Source organism: Martes martes (assembly GCF_963455335.1).
Source record: "Martes martes genome assembly, chromosome: 8".
Lineage (NCBI taxonomy): Eukaryota > Metazoa > Chordata > Mammalia > Carnivora > Mustelidae > Martes > Martes martes.
Window position 1 is genome coordinate 122,246,068 of NC_137895.1, and position 19,225 is coordinate 122,265,292.

The window sequence follows — 19,225 nt, forward strand, 5'->3', positions numbered from 1 at the left end:
GCAAGTGATGTTGAATATCTTTTCATGTGTCTTTGGCCATCTGGATGTCTTTGTAGAAATGTCTTTTCATGTCTTGGCCATTTTTAAATTGGGTTATATGTTTTTTGGGTGTTGTGTCTTTTAAGTTCTTTATGTATTTTGGGTACTAATCCTTTGTAGGATGTGCCATTTGCAAATATTTTCTCCAATTCTGTATGTTGCCTTTTAGTTTTGTTGATTATTCCCCTCACTGTGCAGAAGGCTTTTAGTCCCAACATTTCATTTTTGCTTTTGTTTCTTTTGCCTCAGGAAACAAATCTAGAAAACAGTTGCTATGGCTGATGTCAAAAAGGTTATTGCCTGTGTTCTCTTCTAGGATTTTATGGTTTCAGGTCTCACATTTAGGTCTTTACTCCATTTTGAATTTATTTTTGTGTATGGTGTAAGAAAATTCTAGTTTATTTTGTGTGTTGCTATCCAGTTTTCCCAACATCATTTTTTTTTAACTTTTTAAAAAAAAGTTTTTTTTGAAAAGTTTTTTTGAAAAAGTTTTTTTGAAAAGTTTTTTTATTTATTTATTTGACAGAGAGAGATCACAAGTAGGGATAGAGGCAGGCGGTGGGGGAGGGGGGGAAGCAGACTCCCTCCCACTGAGCCACCCCCCATTGCATTTTTTGAGGAGACTATCCTTTTCCTATTGGATATTCTTTCTTGATTTGTTGAAGATTAATTGAGCCAATAGTTATGTGTTTACTTCTGGGTTTTTTATTCTCTTCCTTTGATCTCTGTGTCCTTTTTTTTTTTTTTTTTGCCAATACCATACTATCTTGATCACAGCAGACTTGCAGTCTGCAATTGTGTTGCCTCTAGCTTTGCTTTTCTTTTTCAAGATTGCTTAGGCTATTTGGGGTCTTTTTTGACTTCGTACAGATTTAAGATTGTTTGTTCTAGCTCCTTAAAAAATGCTGGTTCGGGGCGCCTGGGTGACTCAGTGGGTTAAGCCTCTGCCTTCAGCTCAGATCATGATCTCAGGGTCCTGGGATCGAGCCTTGCATCGGGCCCTGTGCTCAGCGGAGATCCTGCTTCCCCTTCTCTCTCTGCCTGCTTGTGATCTCTCCCTCTGTCAAATAAATAAATAAAATCTTTTTTAAAAATGCTGGTTGTATTTTGATAGGGATTGCATTAAATATGTAGATAGCTTTGGGTACTATAGACAATACATTATTTAACGATATTTGTTCTTACAGTCCATGAACATGGAATGTCTTTTTATTTCTTTGTGTCATCTTGGAATTATTTCATTATTATTTTATACTTTTTTTTTTTAAGATTTCACTTATTTATTTGTCAGAGAGAGTGAGCACAGGTAGACAGAGTGGCAGGCAGAGGCAGAGGGAGAAGCAGGCTCCCTGCTGAGCAAGGAGCCCGATGCGGGACTCGATCCCAGGATGCTGGGACCATGACCTGAGCCGAAGGCAGCCGCTCAACCAACTGAGCCATCCAGGCGTCCCTATTTTATACTTTTCACAGTATAGGTCTTTTACCTCTTTGGTTAGGTTTATTCCTATGTATCTTATTTTGGGTGCAATTGTACATGGGATTTATTCCTCAGTTTCTCTTTCTGCTTCATTATTGGTGTATAGAAATACAACAGATTTCTGTACATTGATTTTGTAGCCTGTGACTTTATTCAGTTTATCAGTTCTAGCAGTTTTTTCATGTAGTCTTTCAGATTTTCTATATATAGTATCATGTCATCTGCAAGTAGTGAGTTTTACTTCTTAGCAATTTTGATACTTTTATTTCTTTATGTTGTCTGATGGCTGTGGCTAGGACTTCCAGTACTATGTTGAATAAAAGTGAGAATAGACATCCTTATCTTGTTCCTGACCTTAGAGGCTCTCAGTTTTTCCCTATTAAGGATGATGCTAGCTGTGAGTTTTTCATATATGGCCTTTGTTATGTTGAGGTATGTTACCTCTAAACCTACTTTGTTGAAGTTATTTATCATGAATGGATGTTGTACTTTGTCAAATGCTTTTTCTGCATCTATTGGAATGATCATGTAGTTCTTATCTTTTATTGGTGTGTTTTTATCACATTGATTGATTTGTGAATATTGAACCACACTTGTAATCCAGGAATAAACCCCACTAATCGTGGTGATGATTTTTTTTTTTAATTTATTGTTGGATTTTGTTTGCTAGTATTTTATTGAGGATTTTTTGCATTCATGTTCATCAGGGATATGGGCCTGTAGTTCTCTTTTTTAGTGGTGTCTTTATCATACAGTTTTGGTATCAGAATAATGCTGGGCTCATAGAATGAATTTGGAAATTGTCTGTACTTTTCTATTTTCAGAATAGTTTGAGGAGAATAGGTAGTAATTCTTCTTTATGTATTTGGTAGAATTCCTCTGTGAAGCCACCTGGTCTTAGACTTGTGTTTACTGAGACTCTTTTGATTATTGATTCCATTTCTTTTCTGATTATTGGTCTGTTCAAATTTTCTATTTCTTCCTGTTTCAGTTTTGATAGTTGATACGATTCTGGGAATTTATCCATTTCTTCTAGGTTGTCCAATTTGTTGACATAGAATTTTTCATAATATTCTCTGATAACTGTATTTTTGTGGTGCTATTTCTCCTCTCTCATTTGTGATTTTTTTTTTTTTTTTTTAAAGATTTTATTTATTTATTTGACAGAGAGAGATCACAAGTAGGCAGAGAGGCAGTCAGAGAGAGAGGGAGAAGCAGGCTCCCCGCTGAGCAGAGAGCCCGATGTGGGGCTCGATCCCAGGACCCTGAGATCATGACCTGAGCTGAAGGCAGAGGCTTTAACCCACTGAGCCACCCAGGCGCCCCATCATTTGTGATTTTTTAATTTAAGTCCTTTCTCTTTTTTTTCTTGTAAGTCTGGGTAGAAGTATAAGAATTTTATTGCTTTTTTTCAATATCCATCTCCTGATTTCATTGATCTGTTTTTTGTTTGTTTTTTTAGTTTCTATATCACTTATATCTCCTGTAATTTTTATTACTTTTTTTTTTTTTTTGGCAGGTTTTAGGCTTTGTTTGTTCTCTTTCTAGCTCCTTTACGTGTAAAGTTAGGTTGTTTATTTGAGGTTTTGGTTGCTTCTTGAGTTAGGTCCATACTGCTGTGAACTTCTTAGAATCACTTTTGCTGTATCCCAAAGGTTTTGGACCATTATGTTATCATACTCAGTTGTTTTTATGTACTTTTTTATTTTTCTTTGATTTCCAGGTTACCTAATCAACGTATAATAACATGTTATTTAACTCCGTGTATATATGCTCTTTCTAGATTTTTTCTTACAGTTGACTTCTAGTTTCATAGTGTTGTGTGTGTGTGTTTTTTTTTTTTTTTAATCTCTTCTGTCACCCTGTATATTTTGATGGGAGTGTTTAGTCCATTTATATTCAAAGTAATTAGATAGGCATGTGTTGTTGCCATCTTATATTATTAATTTTATTTCCTTTTTCACAAGTTTCTTTATAGATTTTTTACAGAAATACTCATTTTTACTGCTTTTTTGTTTCCTAGTTTTATACTAAAACTTTTGATCTCTCCTTTCCACTCCAAAGAGTTCCCATTAATATTTCTTCCAGGTCTGGTTTACTGGTCACAAACTCCTTTAGTTTTTGTTTGGGGAAACTCTTTGTCTTTCTATTCTGAATGATAGCCTTGTTGCATAGAGTGTTCTTGGCTACAGATTTTTCCCATTCCAAACTTTGATTATATCATGGCACTTTGACTTGCAGAGTTTCTGGTGAAAAATCTCCTACTAGCCTCATAGGTTTTCCCTTGGAGGTTGCTGACTTCTTTTGCTGCTTTTAAGAATTTTTTTTTCTTCTTCTTTATCATTATATTTTGCAGAGTTGATTCCATTATGTCTTTGTTTGGCCTTCTTTTGTTGATTCTGATGGGATTTCTTTGTGCCTTCTAGATGTGGATGTCTGTTTCCTCCTCCATATTAAGGAAGTTTTCAGCTATTATTTCTTTAAATAAGTTCTCTGCCTCCTTTTCTCATTCTTCTTCTTCTCAGACTCCTATAATATGAATGTTATTATGTTTGATGGAGTCCCTGAGTTCCCTAAGTCTAATCTCATTTGGTGTAATTCTTTTTTCTCTCTTTTGTTTAGCCTGATTACTTTCCATTATTCTGCTTTCTAGGTTACTAATTCATTCTTCTGCTTCTTTAATCCTCCTACTCATTTCATCAAACGTGTTTCTCTTTTTGTTTATTGAGCCTTTTAATCTCCACTATGTTATTCCTCATCTCTGTGTTGAGGGTTGAACTCATGTCTTCCACTGTTTTCCTAAGCCCAGTGAGTCTCCTTGTGATCGTTGCTTTGAATTTTCTATCAAGCATGTTACTTATATCTGCTTTTCTTAGATCTCTGGCCATGGGTTTCTCCTATTCTTTCATTTGGGATAAATGTCTTTTTAAAAAAAAAAAAAAAAAAAATCATTATTTTTTAAAATTTAAATTCAGTTAGTGCAGGGATAAATTTCTGTCTTCTCACATTGTCTGCCTCTTTGTGTCTGTTTCTGTGTGTTAAGTCAGTCAGCTATGTCTTCTGCTCTAGGAAGCAGTGACTTTATGAAGAGGCGATCCCAGAGTGCCCTGCAGTGCAGTGTCCCCTGTCACCAGAACCTGGTTCTTCAGGAGAGTATCCTATATGTGATGCTTATGTCCTGCTATTATGTCTGAGTCACTTTTCCTTTTTTCTGCACTGACTCTCTGCCTATGGGCTCTGTTTGCTCTTTGTGGTGTTAGTGGGACACAGGCCGCCCAGCTCTGGTGGGGGTTGTCTGCTGGGGACCTTGGGGGTGTGGTGGCAATGTCAGCAAAATTTGCATAGGGCCTGTGATTTATGCTGGATCCCAGTGTGCTGTGGTGGCTGGGGGCTGCAAGCAGGGGTGACTGTGGGTGTGAGCCTGGGCTCAGCATACGTTGATGATTAGGCATTGCTGGGCTTGGTTTGTGAAAGTGACTGGTGGTATGCAGCTGGACTTTGTTTGGAAGCTGGGTAGAGCTCATGGAGGCAGCTGTGCTCCATGTGGCTGGTTGTGCTGTGCAGGCAGCTTTAACAAAATTGCTCTGAGACTACAAGCGTCTATGTAGCCCAAATTCCTGCAGAGTCTCTGTGTTTATGTTGAGGGCCAGGGGAGGAAAATGGTTTTCAAGGATGTCCCCATGATGAAGTTCTAGAACCTAGGTGAGGTTCGGTGGGCTGAGGTCCGGAGCCGATGACCAAGAAAGAATTCTTGAGACATCTTTGGTGCAAAATGATGTTTATTAAAGCACGGGGACAGGACCCATGGGCAGGAAGAGCTGCTACCCTGGGTTGTGAGGGATGGCAGGTTATGTACCTTGCTGTTGGGGGAAGGTGAGGGAAAGGGAGGTTTCAATGGAGCTTTCATATGCTAAAGAGGGCCTACAAGGTGCAGGGATATGGGAGGTCTTGCGGCTTGATCAGTGTTGTCTTTTGGCAAGCCATTAACATCAAGATAGTTGGGAGATTCTTGGTGGGATGTCACAATCCTGCTATCAAGCATCTTTGTTAGTGAGATTTAGGTATAGAAGAAACTTAACTTTACTTACATTTCCTACTACCCCAGCCTCCTTCAGTTTTGTTTATGGAGGGGAGGGTGACATTAAGGCTTGCGGGACTGAGTTATTTGCCTCTGGAAATTGTGCTATTGATAAGGTAATTTCTTTGTTTGTAGATCTCTAGGACATTTGTAAACCAAGGGAGACTCCTGTCCTGCAGGATTGTGATCTCTGCAAGCTAAGTATTTGTTTCTCGTTTATGGAGGTCAGGGGTGCCTGAGGAATGCTACACATATTACCGAGGGGAGCAGGTGGAAAGGGGGTGCAAGTTGACAGCTTTTGCTTTGTCCTCAGTCAGCCTTCTGCTCCCTCATCACCCCAGCATGGTCCAAAATCAATATGAACAGATATGTCTCTCATTTAGCCCTACTATTGTATAGACAGCCTTTAAATTTGCCTCTCCACACAGGCTGGTGTCTATTTAAGGGCTGCAACTTAATATTCCTTGTCCTCTTGGCTCACTAAGTCAGGTGACCTCCAAAGCTCTAGGTTCCAAGTCCCACTGATTTTATAAACTTCAGGAATTCAGCCTCTCTCATTTTTAAAGCCACGTGGTATGAGGATTAGTCTTCCCCATGTGAGTGAGCCCTCTGGTGCAAGGACCCATTTCTTTGCCCTCTCTGCTTTTGCAGCTTCCTCCCTGCTTTAGGCAGCCTCCCTCTGCCTTTCTGACCTTCTGAAACTTTCAGATGCAGCTGCTTCTCTTCATTTAGTTGTGGAGTTTGTTGTGATCTTAGGATCACTCTCTGGTTTCTTGACTTGGATGTGGATGGTATCCAGTTGTAAATGTGGGGAAGGGTGAACCCAGGGTCCTGAAAAGCAGCTTTAAATTCATTAATATCAACAAAGCATTCTTGGAATTCTTTTTATAGATTTGTAGACCCAGTATATAATGCTACCAATTATATCTAAATTAAGCTACATGTTGATTTATGTTAGAAAACATGTAATATCATTACTATCAATTTGTTCTATGAAAACCTTCCATTTCAATATGAATTCTTGTGCTTGCCACCTTTGTGATCTGGGTTACAGTGTCATAAGTGAGCTTTTTTCTTTCTCGAAGTTTTAGGTTTAGTTTGTCTGTATGCAGTGCGATGTTGATATAGTTGAGAAAATGTAAATCATACTGCCAGTTTTTCTTTGATTATTGAGAATTTGGATAACATTCCTTTTGTTTCAAAGAAAGCTTGAATTGGAGTTAGTAATATAGTAATTTTTTTATGAAATGCTTCCATTATTTAACCAACAAACTCTGACAAAGAATGTACATGTAATCATTAAATTCATTGCCTTCTACCTCCTTCAGTGGTTGCATAATCTTGACATGATTCATAGCATTGGTTTGTAAATACTGAAGGACTTTAACAGTAAAATCCATGAAACTTCATGTAGAGACCGACTCAGTACTATATGGATATACTATAGAGAATCCCACATATAATGAGTTTCAATTTAAGAGACATAAATATGACCAAATATAAATGTGATCAGAACTATAAGTGGATACATTTTGGTAAAAAATACTTTTTTTCTTTTATAAGATGTAGGGTAAATAAGAGAAGTATGTAAGCAGAGAAAATAAGAGGTATTATAAATCATTAAGTATTGGTGACTATTGTTCTTTGGAGGTTTTAATTAGAAAGTCAAAATCACCACATTAGAAAAAGCCCAAGTTCTACTCTGATTGCTATGTGTCCTCTAAAAAGAAATTTAAACTGCGCACATCTCCTCTGTTAGATGAAATCCGGTTGGCAAGCAAAAATGAAAGAAATTTTGGTTCCTTTAACAATTATATAACAACTGTTAAATTTAGAATTATGGTAATGGGAAGACCTTAAATCCTATCATTTCCAATTTATTTGTCTTTCCTAATTCTGATTTGTAATATAAGCTTAAAACCCAGATTATAAAATATAATATCATTCTTTTAATGTTCTAAAACAAAATCTATTCCAGTCTTTCCTAATTCTGATTTGCAATATAAGCTTAAAACCCAGATTATAAAGTATAATATCATTCTTTTAATGTTCTAAAACAAAATCTTACTCCATCCATTGTAAGTCTCTTGCATTTCTTTCTTAGTTTAGCTGTACTTGATTTATAATATTCCAAAAGCAAAATAATTTTTTTCTGAAGATTGAATTGCATCTTTTTTTTCCTCTGAATTTGGAAATTTACATTCACTGAACTCTTTTTTTCCAAACGCTGTATTAAAAGCTGAGGTACCTGAGACCGAAAAGATACCTCTTTACCTTTAAAGGGCTCACAGTGTAATAGGACAAATGGATTCTATGCCAGTTTTTACTGCCAGGTATGCAGTTGGCCTCTTTGATGTCATGATGAACTCATCCTGGACATGGGCAGGGCTTGTGATGCAGCGGAGATCAGCAAAAATGGAGCCATTATCATCATCTCTAAACTCACAGGGACAGAAGGCGGCGACTGGGTTGTACAAAGGCAGGAAAAGCTGGAGCTGCAGAAGAGGCATTGCCCCCAAAGGGAAAAACCCTTAAAAGAGCACAGCTCCCTGTCAGAACCTTGGTGATGCAGAGCATGGGGTTGTGGATATAAATATGCTGGATGATTTTTCCTCCCACCCTCCAGTCTCTTGCTAGTGTCTTATATTAGCCATGTTGAACTGGAAGTCAGAAGCTCACAGATCCTGCTTTCATTGAATCATTACCTAACCTTTGAAACTGAGTTGAAAGTCAGCTCTCATAGGAAACTTTTCCTAGTCCCTCTCCCTAAGTCTGATTCAAATATTTCTTCTATGGGTGTTATTTCTATTACAGCATATGTCCCAGAATACCATCCATATTAACTTACTTGTCTGCCTCCTTCATGATACTGTGAACATCTCAAAGGAAAAGGTGTTGACGAATTTGACTGTTGTAGTCAACACCTAGCATAGGGCTTATCTCCTTATCAGGTGGCTAGGTGAAAAGGGATACCATCAATGATGAAAAGACAACAAAAATGAAACATTTAATATTTGGGCCGAAGGAGAAGAGTCCTTAAAAAGAGAGCTGAAGGCAAAGCCAAAGGAGATCGGTGACAATAATAAAATCTTGAGGATAAAAATATTTTTCTTTTCTAAGCTGCTATAGGTAGAATTGCAGTGCTTTTATGAATTATTTCCTTCTGTGTTATATTCTTAACTCATATGCACAAGTATATTACTTTTATTCACTTTGGATACATTTAACATGAGTTGTATAAAGTTTCTCATAAAAAAAAAGAGAAAAAATGTCTTGAACTAGAATTTCTTTGGGGAAATCACTAGGTTTAAAATTAAATATTCTCCTATTCTCTTTAGAGATCTAAATTTCCTGCCAGGGATTGCTTCTCCGTCTCTTTTAAATTAAATATAAAGTTTTCTAACCAAACACAGTCATACTGTTGGCTAGGACGTCATGAACTCAAAATAGTACTCTGGGAAAGCTTTTATCAGGTTAACTAGAAAATGTAGATTTTAAAAATTAAATCATTTATCTTATTCCTACATTATTTTGAATTCTTAAATTCAGTGCTTTAATTTTTTATCAACAAAACTTCTGGAACATCTGCATATGAACACCCAGTAGTTCTAGTCAATAGAATCAGCCTATTTCAAAGGCCTGTCTAAAATGAAAGGGCATGATAAGCTTTTTAGGAGATGGAAATATCAGGTCCTAAGGTGTCCTGTATTAGACTTATTCAGTGTTTATGTTCAAATCAAGAAAGAATTCCCTTTTAACAGTACTTAACTGCCGTAGCTTGCTATCATTTGCATTTCATTGATAGTGTTGAGTTCGTGAGATTCCCGTTGTAACATTCTGTACTCCTATCATTAGAAAAACGGAATGAGCTGCCAAACGCTGTGGTGGTGTTTGTTTACATTTGAAAGACTTCCTACATGATCTACATCTTTTACATATTCAGAATTTAGATTGGCCTTTCCATTACAGACCAGTGATGCTATAAATAACTGATAATGGCAATTGTTGATGAGGGGTGCTGTAGAATAATGCAAAGGTCAAAGTATGATAAATCACGACCATCCTTAACAAAGTGTGCAAGGCATTAAAATACTGCTACTGAACTCCGGTGGCAAAGCACAGGGAAGGAACTGCACAACAGGAATCCCCTCAAGTAAACGTGACTGTAAGGAGGTTAAGAACAAGAATCAAATTGTCTCTCTCACGGTGAATGTCTAAATCCGAGGGTCAGCTTTTTGTGGATAATGCAAGAGAATAGATAGTTTTATGTACCATGGCTGTGAGCTGTCCATGCTCTATTACTAATTTAATCTCTGGTTAAGTATAGCGCAGCTTTTTAAAAAAAACATGGTACAGAATTAGAAGTGTTTCGGTTCTGGAGACAGCATAGCTTTTAACCTCTTGCAAGGTCTTTCTAGTTGTGAATATTCCAATAAAGGAATCATTTACATTTTGAGCATATGACACTTTTTTGTTTTCCAGACCCTGGTAATATTGAAGGAGTAAGAATCTGACCAGAAAACCTTGCTTCATTTGCATATATGTGATTGTCATTTACATCTGACCAGCCTATTATCTGCTAAAGGGCTGCTTGTACTTAACTTTTATCCCCCTACACTAGTAGGCTTGTGCTGATTTTAGATTATAGACTAAGGAAAACTGCCTTTTACAGGAAAGTATCTTTACACAGTTGTCTCTCTATTACAGATACTGCTTTTTTGAGACAGAGTGCTATATTTCTGCTCCCTTCAGTTTCTCCTTTGACTTTCAGTTCCTGTATTCCTACAACTACATTAACTGGCCAATAACTAGGCAAGGAGGCTTAAATACAGATGTGCTTCTCAGTCATTGTCACGTCATTGCACCTATGGGAAACTATAATATAAATAATACTCTGGGTAAGTTAGAGGAGATTTGAGGGGGTATTTATATATATGATGATAAGATTAAAAAGGCTATGTTTTTTAATGGAATAATGGTAAGAGAAAGCGAAACTTTGGAAGATAGTAAACATTGGATTTCAGTAGAGCTAATGTTTTTTAAAAAATAATAAAACCTTAAATTTGTATTGTGCTAAATTTTTTCTTTAAGATTTTATTTATTTGAGAGAGACACAGTGAGAGAGAGCATGAGAGGTGAGAAGTCAGAGAGAGAAGCAGACTCCCCGTGGAGCTGGGAGCCCCATGCGGGACTTAATCCTGGGACTCTGGGATCATGACCTGAGCTGAAGGCAGTTGCTTAACCAACTGAGCCACCCAGATTCCCCAATCATGCTAAATTTTTAAAAATTTTCTTATTGTGATAAAATGTATATCACATGACATTTTACATATATTACACGTGTTCCTTGTTGATAACACTTATTTTTTATTTTTGATAATTACCATTTTATGCATGTAAAGTGGTTTTATGGTTTTGATTTTGCATTTCTCTAAGGAGAGTGACATCGCCCATCTTTTTATTGTTTATTGGTAATTTGTATGTCTGTTCAAGTCCTTTGCCCATCTTGAATTGGGTTTTTAGTTTTTTGTTGTTGAGTTGTAGGAGTTCTTTATATAGTCTGGATTTTAATCTCTTATCAGAATATGATTTGCAAATATTTTTCTCAAATTCTGTGGGTTTACTTTTCATGTTGTTGGTAGGGTCCATTGATGCACAAAAGAATCAATTTTGATGTAGCCCAGTGTATTTATTTTTTGTTGTTGTTGTCTTTGCTTTTGGTGTCATCTCCAAGAAATTGTTGCCAAATGCAGACACGGAGTCTTTCCCCTAAGTTTTCTCATGAGAGATTTATAGCTTTTACATTTAAGACTTTGATTTAGTTTGAGTTTATAAGCAAGGTAAATGTCCACTTTAGTTATTTTGCAGATGGATATCTAGTTTTCCCAGCCCCATTTATTGAGAAGACTGTCCTTTTCCCATTGACTAGTCTTGATACTCTTGTCAAAATTTGACCACATATGTGGGGGTTTATTTCTGTACTCTTTTTTCTAGTCGATTGGTCTTTATGTCTGTCTGTATGACAGTGTTATTCTGTTTTGCTTATTGTCGCTTACCACATATTTTGGTAAATTTTGATATCAAGAAGTATAAATCCTCTAACTTTGTTCTTCTTTTTCAAGATTGTTCTGGTGGTTTGGGATCCCTTGAGAGTCACATGAATTTTAGGATGGATTTATTTAGTTTTGTGAAAAAAAATTATTGGGATTTTGGTAACAATTGCATTAACTATGTAAATTCCTTTGAGCATTACTGACATTTTTATAATATGAAGTCTTCTGATAAATGAACAGGGGATGTAATCTCATTAATTTGTCTTTAAATTCTTTCAGAAATATTTTATAGTTTTTCAGTGTACAAGTATTTTGCCTTTTTGGTTGAGTTTGTTACTAAACATTTTATCCTTTTTCATGTGCTTATAAATGGAATAGTTTTTTTTTTTTTTTTTTTTTTAAATGCTTTTGTGGATTAGTCAGCATTAGTGTGAAAGCACAACTGGTTTTTGCATGCTGATTTGTATTCCACAATTTTGCTTAATTTATTTATTCTATGAGGTTTGGTTTTGGTGGAAACTTTCGTGTTTCCTACATAGAAGATTGTATTGTCTGCAGAGGTTACCTCACTAGTTTTTCTTACAATTTGGGTGTCTTTTATTTCTTTTCCCTGCTTAATTCCTCTGTTTAAGAACTTCCAATAATATGTTAAGTAGCAATAGTGAAAGCAATCCTCCTTGTTTTGTTCCTCTGAGGAAAAGCTTTCAGTCTCTCACCACTGAGTCTGATGTTAACTGTGGGCTTTTCATATTTGGCCTTTATTATGTTAGGTAGTTTCCTTTTGTTCCTACTTTGTTGAGTATTTTTATTATGGAAGGGCATTGGGGTTTTTCAAGTGCTTTTTCTGCTTCAGTTGAGATAATTATATAGTTATTTTCCTTCATTCTGTTGATGAGGTGGGTTACACTGATTGATTGTTGTATGTTAAACCATCCTTGCATTATAGGAATAAATCCCACTTGGTCACGGTGTACAACTTTTTCTTTCCTGCTGCATTCTGCTTGCCAGTATTTTGATGAGCATTTTTACATATTTATCAGGGAATTGGTCAGTAGGGGGTTTTATCTATATATATTTTAGTGTCTATATATATTTTTGTCTTTATGTCTTTGTGTTTATCTTTGCTATCAGGAAAGTACTGGCCTCATAGAGTGAGTTAGGAAGTGTTCTCTTCAGTTTTTTGAAGGAGTTTGTTGGCATATTTACTTATAGGCCCTTTCCGGTGTTTTATATCTTGTGATTTTTTTTTTTTTTTTGGTTGAAAATCAGACATTTCTAAAAACAGCCACCTCTCTGAGTCTTTACAGAATTATAAGCCTATCAAAACAATGTTGTTACTTTTGCTTTGTTCTGTCTTATGCCTTTTAGTAGGATTAAGAGGAAAAAAAAAGAGTCCACACACATATATACATTGCATATATAATTTAAAATATATAAGTAAGATATATAAAATTGCATATATATATAATTTTTAAGAACATCATTTTAATCCATCTGAATTCCTAGCTTATGTTATTTCTTCAGGCTTTCTAAAGATATTCCTTCAGTTTTTGTTTTTGTTTTTTTAGCATTTCTTGTGGTAAAGGTCTGCTGGCAAATGATTCCCCCTCTTTTTTCAATTTAAAAGTTTCTTTATTTCCCTTTCAATTTTGAAAGACAGTTTCACTGGGTGTAGAAATTTTGTTTGTTTTTATTCAACACTTTGAAAAGAAATTTCAATATTTTCAATCATTTCAGGTATCTATTTTTATTCATATTGATGTTTGTCTTTATTAAATGAATCATTTTTCTTTGCTTACAAGATTTTCTCTTTATGTTTGGCTTATAACATTTTGGCTATGGTGTATCTATTATTAAGCTACCTAGATCCTTGCATTGTTTTCTACCAAACTTAAGGTTTTCAGTCATTTATTTTTTCGAATATTTTATCTTTCCTGTTCTGGGATTCCATTTATATCAATATTGGACTGTTTTGTATTGTGTAGTAAGTTTCTAATGTGTTAATTTTTTTCAATCAATTATCTTTGTGATTCTTGAGTTGATAACTTTACTGATGTATAGTTTATTCGTTCCTTTTTGGCAATATCCAAACTATTGTTGAGCTCATGTATCATCTTATGTTTTAATTTTGATTGCTGTACATTTCACTCTCTGAATTACTAGTAGTTTGGTTATTTAAAGTTCCCATTTTACTCTTGAGATTACCCATCTATACATTCATTGATACCATAATATTCTTTAATTTATTTGAATAATTTTCCTTTAGTTCATTGAGTGTATTTATGAAAGGTGGCATAAAAATCTTGGTCTGATGTGTCCAACATCTTTACCCATTTGGTTATTTTTTAGTCCATAATGATCACACTACATTTTTTTCCTACATGTCTAGAAATAAACATATCTAGTTTATTGAAAACTGGATATAATTGATAATATATTTTAGTGACTCTGGATTCTGTCATGTTCATATGAAGATTTTTGTTTCTTGTTTTCATAAGTGGTTAATTTATCTGGTTTCAAACTGTAAACTTTATCTCTTGCACCATATGCAACTACTCCTATCTCTGCTCTGTTTTTATGGCTTTCCACTGTTGCTTTTTTGTGCATTCCTTCTCTATTTTTCTGTGCTCTGTCAGTTTCAGGCTCTCTCTTCTGAAACTTTAAGTCTACCAGAACTTAACAGCTTTGTGCCTCTTGCTGTTTGAATTATGTCTGGTTAAAAATTTCCTGTTAGGAGAAACCTCAGCTTTGAAGATTGGGTCCACGTAGCTCTAGTTTTTGAGTATAGTTTTTTCTCTGATCTCTACCTGCATTTTCCCTTACTTCCTGTTGTCTCTCCTATACCTGTGTAGCTTTGTTGTTAGGATTTCTCCTCTAAAATTTCTTCCAAATTATGATCCTCTCTTCCTTTCACTTATAATTGTGTCATTTTCTGCAAACATAGCCAAAGGGTAAGGGAGATTGTCAGTTTTCTCAGATCAAAAAGCCACAAAAGCACAGTTCTTACCACTATGCATTGCAGGTTTGTGTGTGTATTATGCTTTCCTCTGATTGTTTCTGCTTTGTAAATTTCCTAGTTTGTATTTTTGAATTAACTTTGTATATTTTACACAATACTTATGATTATTATCTTTGGGGAGAGGGGGGACAGAACCATTTTAATCCCCACTACTACTGAAATTTCATCTATACAGCATTCCAAAATAGGTTTTGGCTGTATCTTATATTGATTTATGCTTACCATGAATTTCACAATCCTATAATATTATAAGTCCATTTCATAAATTTGGAGAAAATCATGACTCTAGTGAGCAGAATGCAATTTGCTAGTTGCATTACATGGAACTTTCAAAATTCCAATGAAGTTACAAGTAAAGATTTGAATAAATATCCTTATAGATCAGTGCTGGAAAGATTGAATTTTTTAAAAATCAGGTCAGTCTTAATAAATAAATGCATTTACCACAAACACGGCTGGCTCTTATTGTTTCAGGAAATATTAAGAATTCTCTCTTTGCATGACATTGAAATCAATAAACTAATGGCTATATCATTTGTATAACATACTGAAATTTTTAATTTTCAAGTAATTTTGTGTCTTCTACCTTACTTCTATTTGTAATGCATCTGTGTGATATATTAAGCCCCTCTTTGTATCTGTATCTGTATCTATAGATTCTTCCCTTATGTGCAAGATGAACTCTGCTTCATTCTCTAGAATTAATGCCATTGTATTTGTTACAGTTGAGGGGCTTAAATGACATACAAAAATACCCATATTTTACATTAGAGTTTACTTTTGGTTTTATACATTCTGTGGGTGTGGACAAATGTGTAATGGCATCTATCCACTATTTTTTTTTTTTTAAAGATTTTATTTATTATTTGACAGACAGAGATCACAAGTAGGCAGAGAGGCAGGCAGAGAGAGAGGGGGAAGCAGGCTCCCTGCCAGGCAGAGAGCCCGATGCGGGGCTCGATCCCAGGACCCCGGGATCATGACCTGAGCCGAAGGCAGAGGCTTTAACCCACTGAGCCACCCAGGTGCCCCGCATCTATCCACTATTAATGGAGAGTACCTTAATTGTCCTAAAAATCCTTTGCTTGGCCTATTCATTCTTCCCCTTCTACCTACCAAAGCCCTGACAATTACTAACCTTTATTGTCTCCATAGTTTTGCCTTTTCTAGAATATCACATAGTTGGAATCATACATCATGTAGCTTTTTCCAGTGAATATTCACTTAAGTTTCCTCCTTGCCGTTTCATGGCTTCATAGTTCATTTCTTTTTAGTGCTGAGTAATATTCCACTGTTCAGTGTACCAAAGTTTATTTGCCTACAGAAGGACATTTGGTTGCTCCCAAGTGTTGGCAATTGTGTATAAAGTTGCTATAAACATCTGTGTGCGGGTTTCTGTCTGGAAATACATTTTCATCTCCTTTGGCTAAACAACAAGGAGCATAATTTCTGGATAATATGAATAAGGATATGTTCAGTTTTGTAAGGAACTATCAAACAGTCTTTTAAACTGGCTATACAGTTTTGCATTCCCACCATTAATGTATGAGAATTCCTGTTACTCTACATTATTGCCAGCATTTGGTGGTGTTAGTTTCTGGATTTTGGCCGTTTTAATAGGCATATAGTAACATCCCATTGTTCTATTTTATTTATTTAAGATTTTGTTTATTTGTCAGAGAGAGCGCAAACCAGGGAGTGGCAGGCAGAGGGAGAAGCAGGCTCCTCACTGACCAAGGAGCCCTATGCGGGACTTGATCCCAGGACCCTGGGATCATGACCTGAGGTGAAAGCGGATGCAGAACCACTGAGCCAGCCAGGTGTCCCAACATCTCATTGTTTTAATTTGCATTTTCCTGAACAACATCTGTATGGAGCCTCTTTTGATATGCTTATTTTTTGCCTCCTGCATATTTTCTTTGGTGAAGTGTCCATTCAGGTGTTTGCCTCATTTCTTTCTTTCTTTCTTTTTTTTTTTTTTTCTTCTTCTTCCTGTCTCTCTCTCTCTCTTTTTTAAACTGGGGTATTTTAATGCTTTTTACAATAGGATAAATAGTTTTCTTGATGACTGCAGATATGTTAGGCTGTTTGGTGGTATTCAGAACCATGACAGTAACGGTGGTTTTCTCTGATTGGTATGTAATCTTCAGGAATTATAAGGAGTTATTTGTCTGAAACTGCTCTCAAACCAAGACTGCATTTATCCATCCATTGTTTTCAAGATTGTTGGTAACCTGGGCAATATTTTCTGCAAATAACCTTGCCTCCTTGTGTTCCAAGGTCCAAGTCACTCACGTTCACCTCAATGACAGTATCTTTGGTAGTAACACCCAAAGTGGTGTATAGTTGGGATGAGGGATTCTTTTTTACACCAAGTATTGGCAGGCAAAAGGTGGCTTTGAGTTCGGGCTGTATTACATGGGTCTTTTGAATCATAAGTCCATTGGCCTAATGAATCTCTCATATTTGGATAGTTTTGAGTAAAGCCATCTCCAACAAAGCAGATATTAGTAACCATCCTATTCCATCATTCTTTCTCTTCCCTGTTCAGATAACTTTTAATATTTCCGTTTCTTCTTGGGCACAAACTTTGTGCAAAGGAACTTCCCATTTTCCCACTTTCTCGTTTCATTTTTGTTTAATCATATTGGAAAGTACTGTAGCTCTGGACTGTTCCTCCCTGCCCAGCAGGTACACAGGCACTGCTCCTTGTGGAGACCTTTCATCTTTCTTTCATTTGGTGTTTGTCTTTTCATGCAGTTTGGGCCTTTTTCGTTTGTATTTTCCTGGCATGGTGCTGTTTATGGTAGAGCTTAGCTTTCATCATTTTGCCTTCATTATTTTTTATATTATTATTATTATATTTTATTAAGTTACATAGTCACCATACAGTGCATCATTAGTTTTGACGTCGTGTTCCATGATTCATTGTTTGCATATTACACCCAGTGCTCCATGCAGTCCGTGCCCTCCTTAATACCCATCACCTGGCTCACCCATCCCCCTGAACGTTCTTGAGCCTCTTGACCTTCATTCTCATCATGATCCATACAATAGCCATAGTGCTTCTAGGGCCATTCAACATAATCATTTCGTGGCATGGTGACAGCCATGGAGCCACTGGAGGCAGCTGCTGGGAAGCAAAGAAGCTCTCCATTTTTGGGTCTCACAGACCCACCAGCTGACTCCACACAATCTGTGATGGACAGAGACAGTTCTCAAACCTGGCCCTTTTTTAAATCAGGTTATTTGTTTTCTTATTGTTGAGTATTAAGAATTTTTTGTATGTTTTATTTAACAGTCCTTATTAAATGTGGATGTTTCATTGAGCTTGAGAAGAATGTATATTCTGATGTTATAGGATAAAGTAGTTTATCGACGTCTATTACATTTATCTGATTAGTGATGTTGAGTTCACCTTTGTTCTTACTGATCTTTTGCCTGTGAAATGTGTCAATTTCTGATAGAGAGGTGTTGAAGTCTCTAACTATAGTAAATTCATCTGTTTTTTTTGTTTGTTTGTTTTTACTTTTGTTTTTTGCTTTTTAAAAATTCTGTTAATTTTTGCCTCACATAGTTTGATATTCTGTTGTTAAGCTCACATACATTAAGGATTATTATGTCTTCTTGGACTATTTACTTCTTTATCAATATGTAATACTGTTCTTTATCCTGATAACTTCCTTTGCCTTGGAACCTAGAACAGATTTGTCTGAAACAAATGGAACTTTCATTCACAGTAACATGTAAATAAATTCTTGCATTAGTAATAGTCATTTCTGATAAAGTATAATTTTAAAAATAATTCGTATTTTCTCAAAAAAATTTAAATTACTCTAATTTGTTTTGAAATCTAGGTCAAAAATTTTTATTAGAAGGTATTACTTACCTCTTGATTCTCCAAAACAGTTCATCAGTTGTTTTATTTGTTTTATTCATTCACTTGACAAATATTTAGTTGAGGACATATGATGTGCCAGACTTTTTTTTTTTTTTTTTGGTCAAATACATTAAGGATGTGTGAGTTATTTAAAAAAAAAAAAAGGCATAATGGAGAACTGATGACAGAACTCCTAAAGAATTATTTACATCAAATCTGTGTGTATGTATGTGTGGATGTAAATGGTACCCTGGAATTGCTCATTGAGTTTCTCAAATATATTTGACTAAGAATTCCAACCTATACCTCTTTCAGCCAACTTTCTTTCTCTCTCTCTCTCTCTCTTTTTTTTTTTTTACTAGAGTATAGTGCCTGTGTTCTAGTGCCTGTGTGTAATAGAAAATGAGATGTTGCAAAAAACAAGTGTTAAGAAATTCTCTAATCTTATAGTTATTTATTTTCCATTGAGTGTTCATTTTGAGAAGAAAAATTAAGCTTGAATGTCTGTTTTCTAAATATTCCTTTTGGATTAGCATCTGATTTGGCAACTTGGAATGGTAGATACTATTTTAGCTGTTAGTGTAGGTAGTTTTGGGCAGTGGATCTCAAAACTTAGCATGTACCAGAATAAGCTGGAGAATTTGTTAAACAGACTGCTGAGCTCTACCTTGGGGGTTCT

The 19,225-nt window shown here is 35.7% G+C and overlaps 1 protein-coding gene and 1 pseudogene across 2 annotated transcripts in view; one reads left to right on the forward strand and one right to left on the reverse strand.

Moving 5' to 3' along the window:
* The window catches only part of MALRD1 (MAM and LDL receptor class A domain containing 1), a gene marked incomplete at its 5' end in the record, with an annotated part of 744,051 nt that overhangs the window by 248,839 nt on the left and 475,987 nt on the right, over window positions 1–19,225 (forward strand). The gene's annotated exons all lie outside the window — the stretch shown is intronic.
* Window positions 16,850–17,493, reverse strand: LOC308348017 (ribosome biogenesis protein NSA2 homolog; annotated as a pseudogene). Its single transcript has one exon. The product of its transcript is annotated as a ribosome biogenesis protein NSA2 homolog (transcript).